Source organism: Arachis duranensis, chromosome 7, assembly GCF_000817695.3.
Source record: "Arachis duranensis cultivar V14167 chromosome 7, aradu.V14167.gnm2.J7QH, whole genome shotgun sequence".
NCBI classification, from domain to species: domain Eukaryota; kingdom Viridiplantae; phylum Streptophyta; class Magnoliopsida; order Fabales; family Fabaceae; genus Arachis; species Arachis duranensis.
In genome coordinates, this window is record NC_029778.3 from 33,082,145 (window position 1) to 33,090,086 (window position 7,942).

The following is a 7,942-nucleotide window of genomic DNA, read 5'->3' on the forward strand; positions in this document are numbered from 1 at the left end:
TAATTGAATAGAAAATAGTAGTAATTGCATTGAAACTTGAGGTACAGCAGAGCTCCACACCCCTAATCAATGGTGTGTAGAAACTCCACTATTGAAAATACATAAGTGATGAAGGTCTAGGCATGGCTGAATGGCCAGCCCCCATAAACATGATCACAGGATCAAAAATACAATCCAGGATCCAGGATATCTAATACAATAGTAAAATGTCTTATTTATACTAGACTAGCTACTAGGGTTTACAGAAATAAGTAATTGATGCAGAAATCCACTTCCAGGGCCCACTTGGTGTGTGCTAGGGCTGAGCTTGAACTTTACACGAGCTGAGGCTTCTTTTGGAGTTGAACGCCAAGTTGTAACGTGTTTTTGGCGTTCAACTCTGGTTTGTGACGTGTTTCTGGCGTTTGACTCCAGAATGCAGCATGGAACTGGAGTTGAGCGCCAGTTTACGTCATCTAATTGCAAATAAAGTATGAACTATTATATATTTTTGGAAAGCTCTGGATGTCTACTTTCCAACGCCGTTGAGAACGCGCCATTTGGAGTTCTGTAGCTCCAGAAAATCCATTTCGAGTGTAGGGAGGTCAGATTCCAACAGCATCAGCAGTCCTTTGTCAGCCTCCTTATCAGAGTTTTGCTCAAGTCCCTCAATTTCAGCCAGAAATTATCTGAAATCACAGAAAAACACACAAACTCATAGTAAAGTCCAGAAATATGAATTTAGCATAAAAACTAATGAAAACATCCCTAAAAGTAACTATATCCTACTAAAAACTACCTAAAAACAATGCCAAAAAAGTGTATAAATTATCCGCTCATCACAACACCAAACTTAAATTGTTGCTTGTCCCCAAGCAACTAAAAATCAATTAGGATAAAAAGAAGAGAATGTACTATAAATTCCAAAACATCAATGAATATTAATTCTAATTAGATGAGCGAGACTTGTAGCTTTTTGCTTTTGAACAGTTTTGGCATCTCACTTTCTCCTTTGAAGTTTAGAATGATTGGCATCTATAGGAACTTAGAATTTCAAATAGTGTTATTGATTCTCCTAGTTAAGTTTGTTAATTCTTGAACACAACTACTTTTATGAGTCTTGGCGGTGGCCCTAAGCACTTTGTTTTCTAGTATTACCACCGGATACATAAATGCCACAGACACATGACTGAGTGAACCTTTTCAGATTGTGACTCAGCTTTGCTAGAGTCCCCAGTTAGAGGTGTCCAGAGATTTTAAGCACACTCTTTTTTGCTTTGGATCACGACTTTAACCACTCAGTCTCAAGCTTTTCACTTGGACCTGCATGCCACAAGCACATGGTTAGGGACAGCTTGATTTAGCCGCTTGTTGATGCTCAAAGCCTTGGATCCTTTTTACCCTTGCCTTTTGGTTTTAAGGGTTATTGGCTTTTTCTGCTTGCTTTTTCTTTTTCTTTTATTATATTTTTTTCGCCATTTTTTTGCAAGCTTTTTATTCACTGCTTTTTCTTGTTTTAAGAATCAATTTTATGATTTTTCAGATCATCAATAACATTTCTCTTTTTCATCATTCTTTCAAGAGCCAACAATTTTAACATTCATAAATAACAAGATAAAAAAATAGGCACTGTTCAAGCATTCATTCAGAGAACAAAAAGTATTGTCACCACATCAATATAATTAAACTAAATTCAAGGATAAATTCGAAACTCATGTACTTCTTGTTCTTTTGTATTAAAAACATATTTCATTTAAGAAAGGTGAAGGATTCATGGAATTATTCATAGCTTTAAGACATAGTTACTAGACACTAATGATCATGTAGTAAAGACTCAAGACATAGACAAACAAAGCATAAAATCAAAAAAACAGAGAGATAAGAACAAGGAAGTTAAGGAATGAATCCACCTTAGTGATGGTGGCGCCTTCTCCTTGAAGGACCAATGGTGTTCTTGAGCTCCTTTATGTCTCTTCCTTGCCTTTGTTGCTCCTCCCTCAAAGCTCTTTGATCTTCTCTAATCTCATTGAGAATGATGGAGTGTTCTTGGTGTTCCACCCTTAATTGGTTCATGTCATGACTCAATCCTTCTAGAGAAGTGTTGAGTTGTTTCCAATAGTTTTTTGGAGGAAAGTGCATCCTTGAGGCATCTCAGGGATTTCTTGATGATGAGATTCCTCATGCATCTCTTGATATCCATGAATGGGCTCTCTTGTTTACTCCATCCTCTTCTTAGTGATGGGCTTGTCCTCTTCAATGAGGATATCTCCTTCTATGACAACTCCGGCTAAGTAGCATAGATGGAAAATGAGATGAGGAAAAGCAAGCCTTGCCAAGGTGGAGGGCTTTTCGACTACTTTGTAGAGTTCTAGAGAGATGACTTCATGAACTTCTACTTCCTCTCCAATCATGATTCTATAGATCATGATGGCCCGATCCACAGTTACTTCGGATCGGTTGCTAGTGGGGATGATGGAGCGTTGGATAAACTCCAACCATCCTCTAGCCATAGGCTTAAGGTCCAGTCTTCTTAATTGAACTGGCTTTCCTTTTGAGTATCTTTTTCATTGAGCTCCTTCCACACATATGTCCATGAGGACTTGGTCCAATCTTTGATCAAAGTTGACCCTTCTAGTGTAGGGGCGTGCATCTTCTTGCATCATAGGCATGTTGAATGCCAACCTCACATTTTCCGGACTAACATCTAAGCATTTCCCCTGAATCATTGTAAGCCAATTCTTTGGGTTTGGGTTCATGCTTTGATCATGGTTCCTAGTGATCCATGCATTGGCATAGAACTCTTGAACCATTAAGATTCCGACTTGTTGAATGGGGTTGGTAAGAACTTCCCAACCTCCTCTTTGGATCCCATGTTGGATCTTCGGATACTCATTTTTCCTAAGCATGAAAGGGACCTCAGGGATCACCTTCTTCTTGGCCACAACTTCATAGAAGTGGTCTTGATGGGCTTTAGAGATGAATCTCTCCATCTCCCATGACTCGGAGGTGGAAGCTTTTGTCTTCCATTTCCTCTTTCTAGAGGATTCTCCGGCCTTAGGTGCCATCAATGGTTTTGGAAAAATAAAAAAGCTATACTTTTACCACACCAAACTTAGAATGTTGCTCATCCTCGAGCAAGAAAAGAAAGAATAGAAGAAGAAGAAGAAGATATAGAGTAGAGGGAGAAGGATATGTGTTTCGGCCAAGGGGAGAAGAGAGGGTTATGTTATGTGAAAATGAAGAAGGATGAAGGGGATTATATAATGGAGGGAGGGGGTAGTAGGTTCGGTCATTTGGGTGGGTTTGGGTGGTAAAGGGATTTTGAATTTGAAGGTAGGTGTGGTTTATGGGGAAGAGTGGATGGATGTGAGTGGTGAAGAGGTGATGGGGAAGAGAGATTGAGGTGATTGGTGAATGATGTTTAGGGAAGAGTGTTATGAAAAGGTGTGAGAGAGAGTGAGAGAGAAGGTAGGTGGTGATCCTGTGGTGTCCACAGATCCTGAGGTGTCAAGGATTTATCATCTTTGCACCAATTAGGTGTGTAAAATGCCCTCTGCATGCAATCCTAGCGTTTAACACCAGACTGAAGCTTGTTTCTGGCGTTAAACGCCCAAATGTAACATGTTTCTAGCGTTTAACGCCAGATTGAAGCTTGTTTCTGGTGTTAAACGCCAGCTTTCCTCAGGGTGCAATCCTGGCATTTAAACGCCAGACTGCTACATGATTCTGGCATTCAACGCCAGATTCATGCTCTGTTCTGGCGTTAAATGTCAGCCAGATGCTCTTTACTGGCGTTTAAACGCCAGTAAGCTCTTCCTCTAGGGTGTGCTTTTTCTTCTGCTATTTTTGATTCTATTTTTAATTTTTGCAACTGTTTTGTGACTCCACATGATCATAAACATAGTAAAATATAAAAGAACAATGAAAATATAGATAAATAAAAATTGGGTTGCCTCCCAATAAGCGCTTCTTTAATGTCACTAGCTTGACAGTGAGCTCTCATGGAGCTTCACAGATGTTTAGAGCATTGTTGGGACCTCCCAACACCAAACTTAGAGTTTGAATGTGGGGGTTCAACACCAAACTTAGAGTTTGGTTGTGGCCTCCCAACACCAAACTTAGAGTTTGACTGTGGGGGCTCTGTTTGACTCTGCATTGAGAGAAGCTGTTCATGCTTCCTCTCCATGTTTATAGAAGGATAACCTTGAGCTTTAAACGTAAGGTAGTCCCCATTCAATTGAAGGACTAGTTCACCTCTGTCAACATCAATCACAGCTTTTGCTGTGGCTAGAAAAGGTCTTCCAAGAATGATGGATTCATTCTCATCCTTCCCAGTGTCTAAGATTACGAAATCAGCAGGGATGTAAAGGTCTTTAACCTTCACTAACACGTCCTCTACCAATCTATAAGCTTGTCTTATTGACTTGTCTGCCATCTCTAATGAGAATGTGGCAGCATGTACCTCAAAGATCCCTAGTTTCTCTATTACAGAGAGTGGCATAAGATTTATACCTGACCCCAGGTAACACAGAGCTTTCTCAAAGATCATGGTGCCTATGGTACATGATATTAAGAATTTACCAGGATCTTGTTTCTTTTGAGGTAGAGTTTGCTGAATCCATGTATCTAGTTCACTAATGAGCAAGGGAGGTTCATCTTTCCAAGTCTCACTACCAAACAACTTGGCATTCAGCTTCATGATGGCTCCTAGATATTGAGCAACTTGCTCTTCAGTTACATTTTCATCCTCTTCAGAGGAAGAATAGTTCTCAAAGCTCATGAATGGTAAAAGGAGGTTCAATGGAATCTCTATAGTCTTTAGGTGAGCCTCAGATTCCTTAGATTCCTCAGTTTGGAATTCCTTTTTGTTCAGAGGACGTCCTAGGAGGTCTTCCTCACTGGGATTCTCGTCCTTCTCCTCCTTTTTGCATTCGGCCATATTGATTATATCAATGGCCTTGCACTCTCCTTTTGGATTCTCTTCTGTATTGCTTGGGAGAATACTAGGAGGAGTTTCTATGACTTTCTTACTCAGCTGGCCCACTTGTGCCTCCAAGTTTCTAATGGAGGACCTTGTTTCATGCATGAAACTTAAAGTGGCCTTAGATAGATCAGAGACTATGTTTGCTAAACTAGAGGGACTCTGGTAAGAATTTTCTGTCTGTTGCTGAGAAGATGATGGAAAAGGCTTGCTATTGCTAAACCTGTTTCTTCTACCATTATTAAAGCCTTGTTGAGGCTTTTGTTGATCCTTTCATGGGAAATTTGGATGATTTCTCCATGAGGGGTTATAGGTGTTACCAAAGGCTTCACCCATGTAATTTACCTCTGCCATTGCAGGGATTTCAGGATCATAAGCTTCTTCTTCAAAAGATGCTTCTTTAGTACTGTTGGATGCATTTTGCAATCCATTCAGACTCTGAGATATCATGTTGACTTGCTGAGTCAACATTTTGTTCTGAGCCAGTACGGCATTCAGAGCATCAATTTCAAGAACTCCCCTTTTCTGAGGCGTCCCATTACTCACAGGATTTCTCTCAGAAGTGTACATGAATTGGTTAGTTGCAACCATGTCAATGAGTTCTTGAGCTTCTGCAGGCGTTTTCTTTAGGTGAATGGATCCACCTGCAGAATGGTCCAGTGACAACTTAGAAAGCTCAGATAGACCATCATAGAATATATCTAAAATGGTCCACTCTGAAAGCATGCCAGAAGGACACTTTTTGGTCAACTGTTTGTATCTTTCCCAAGCTTCATAGAGGGATTCACCATCTTTTTGCTTGAAGGTCTGAACATCCACTCTAAGCTTGCTCAGCTTTTGAGGAGGAAAGAACTTGTCCAAGAAGGCCGTGACCAGCTTATTCCAAGAGTCCAGGCTATCTTTAGGTTATGAGTCCAACCATGTTCTAGCTCTATCTCTTACAGCAAAAGGGAAAAGCATGAGCCTGTAGACTTCAGGATCTTCTCCATTAGTCTTAACAGTCTCATAGATCTGCAAGAACTCAGTTAAAAACTGGTAAGGATCTTCTGATGGAGGTCTATGAAACTTGCAGTTCTGTTGCATTAGAGCAACTAGTTGAGGCTTCAGCTCAAAATTGTTTGCTCCAATGGCAGGGATTGAGATGCTTCTTCCATAAAAGTTGGAAGTAGGTGTAGCATAATCACCAAGCATCCTCCTTGCGTTATTGTTGTTGTTATTATTTTCGGCTGCCATCTCCTCTTCTTTTTCAAAAATTTCTATTAAGTCCTCTCCAGAGGGTTGTGCTTTAGCTTCCCTTAGCTTCCTCCTTAGGGTCCTTTCAAGTTCAGGATCTGCTTCAACAAGAATGTCCTTGTCCTTGCTCCTGCTCATATGAAAAAGAAGGGAACAGAAAATAATAATAGGGATCCTCTTTACCATAGTAGAGAGATTCCTTTATGTTAGTAGAAGAAGAAAAGAATAGACGAAGGAGAAGAGAAAAATTCGAACACATAGGAGAAGAGAGGGTTCGAATTTTTAGATGAAGAGAAGAGTTAGTAAATGAATAAATAAATAGAAGAAGATAAGAGGAAGAGAATTTTGAAAATTAAGAGAAGAAATAAAATTAAAATTAAAATTTAAAACAATTAGTTAATTAAAAAAAATTGAAAAAGAAGAGGGAATTTTCGAAAATTAGAGAGAGAAAAGTAGTTAGGTGGTTTTGAAAAAGATAAGAAACAAACAAAAAGTTAATTAGTTAGTTGAAAAAAATTTGAAAATCAATTTGGAAAAGATAAGAAGTTAGAAAAGATTTTGAAATTGATTTTGAAAAAGAAATGATTTGAAAAAGATATTTTGAAAAGATATGATTGAAAAAGATATTTTGGAAAAGATTTGATTTTTAAATTAAAATTGATAACTTGACTAACAAGAAACTAAAAGATATGACTCTAGAATTTAAAGATTGAACATTTCTTAACAAGAAAGTAACAAACTTCAAATTTTTGAATCAATCACATTAATTGTTAGTAAAGTTTTTGAAATTTTTAAATAAAGATAAGAAAAAGATTTTGAAAATAAATTTTAAATATTTTTGAAAATAATAAAAAAATAAAAAAGATTTGATTTTTGAAAAAGATTTTGAAAAGATAGGATTTTTAAAATTGAAAATTTGATTTGACTTATAAGAAATAGCTAAGTTCTAAAAAATTTTGACTAAGTCAACTCAAATTTTCGAAAATTATGAGCAAAATAAGGAAAAGATATTTTTTTATTTTTGAATTTTTAATGAGGAGAGAGAAAAACACAAATATGACCCAAAACATGAAAATTTTGGATCAAAACACAAGATGCATGCAAGTACACTATGAATATCAAGATGAACACCAAGAACATTTTGAAGATCAAGATGAACATCAAGACTTATTTTTGAAAAATTTTCAAGAAAAGAAAAATATGCAAGACACCAAACATAGAAATTTTCAATGCTTAGACACTATGAATGCAAGAATGCATATGAAAAACAAGAAAAGACACAAAACAAGAAAATTTAAAGATCAAACAAAAAGTCTTGTCAAGAACAACTTGAAGATCATGAAGAACACATGCATGAATTTTCGAAAAATGCATACATTTTTAAAACATGCAATTGACACCAAACTTAAAATTTACACTAGACTCAAACAAGAAACACAAAATATTTTTTATTTTTATGATTTTATAATTTTTTTTTCGAAAATTATTTTTTTGAAAAACAAAAACAAAGAAAAATTTTGAAAAGATTTTGGAAAACATTTTGAAAAGAAAATTACCTAATCTGAGCAACAAGATGAACCGTCAGTTGTCCAAACTCAACAATCCCCGGCAATGGCGCCAAAAACTTGGTGCACGAAATTGTGATCATCAACAATGGCGCCAAAAACTTGGTAGTGCTCTCAAACGTGAATCACACTTAGTCACAACTCCGCACAACTGACCAGCAAGTGCACTTGGTCGTCCAAGTAA

At 37.4% G+C, this 7,942-nt stretch overlaps 1 non-coding gene across 1 annotated transcript; it reads left to right on the forward strand.

Moving 5' to 3' along the window:
* Positions 1-5,684: 5,684 nt before the first annotated feature.
* Positions 5,685-5,788, forward strand: LOC127740764 (small nucleolar RNA R71). The gene has a single exon (XR_008001623.1). It is a non-coding gene; the product is annotated as a small nucleolar RNA R71 (small nucleolar RNA).
* Positions 5,789-7,942: the final 2,154 nt, after the last annotated feature.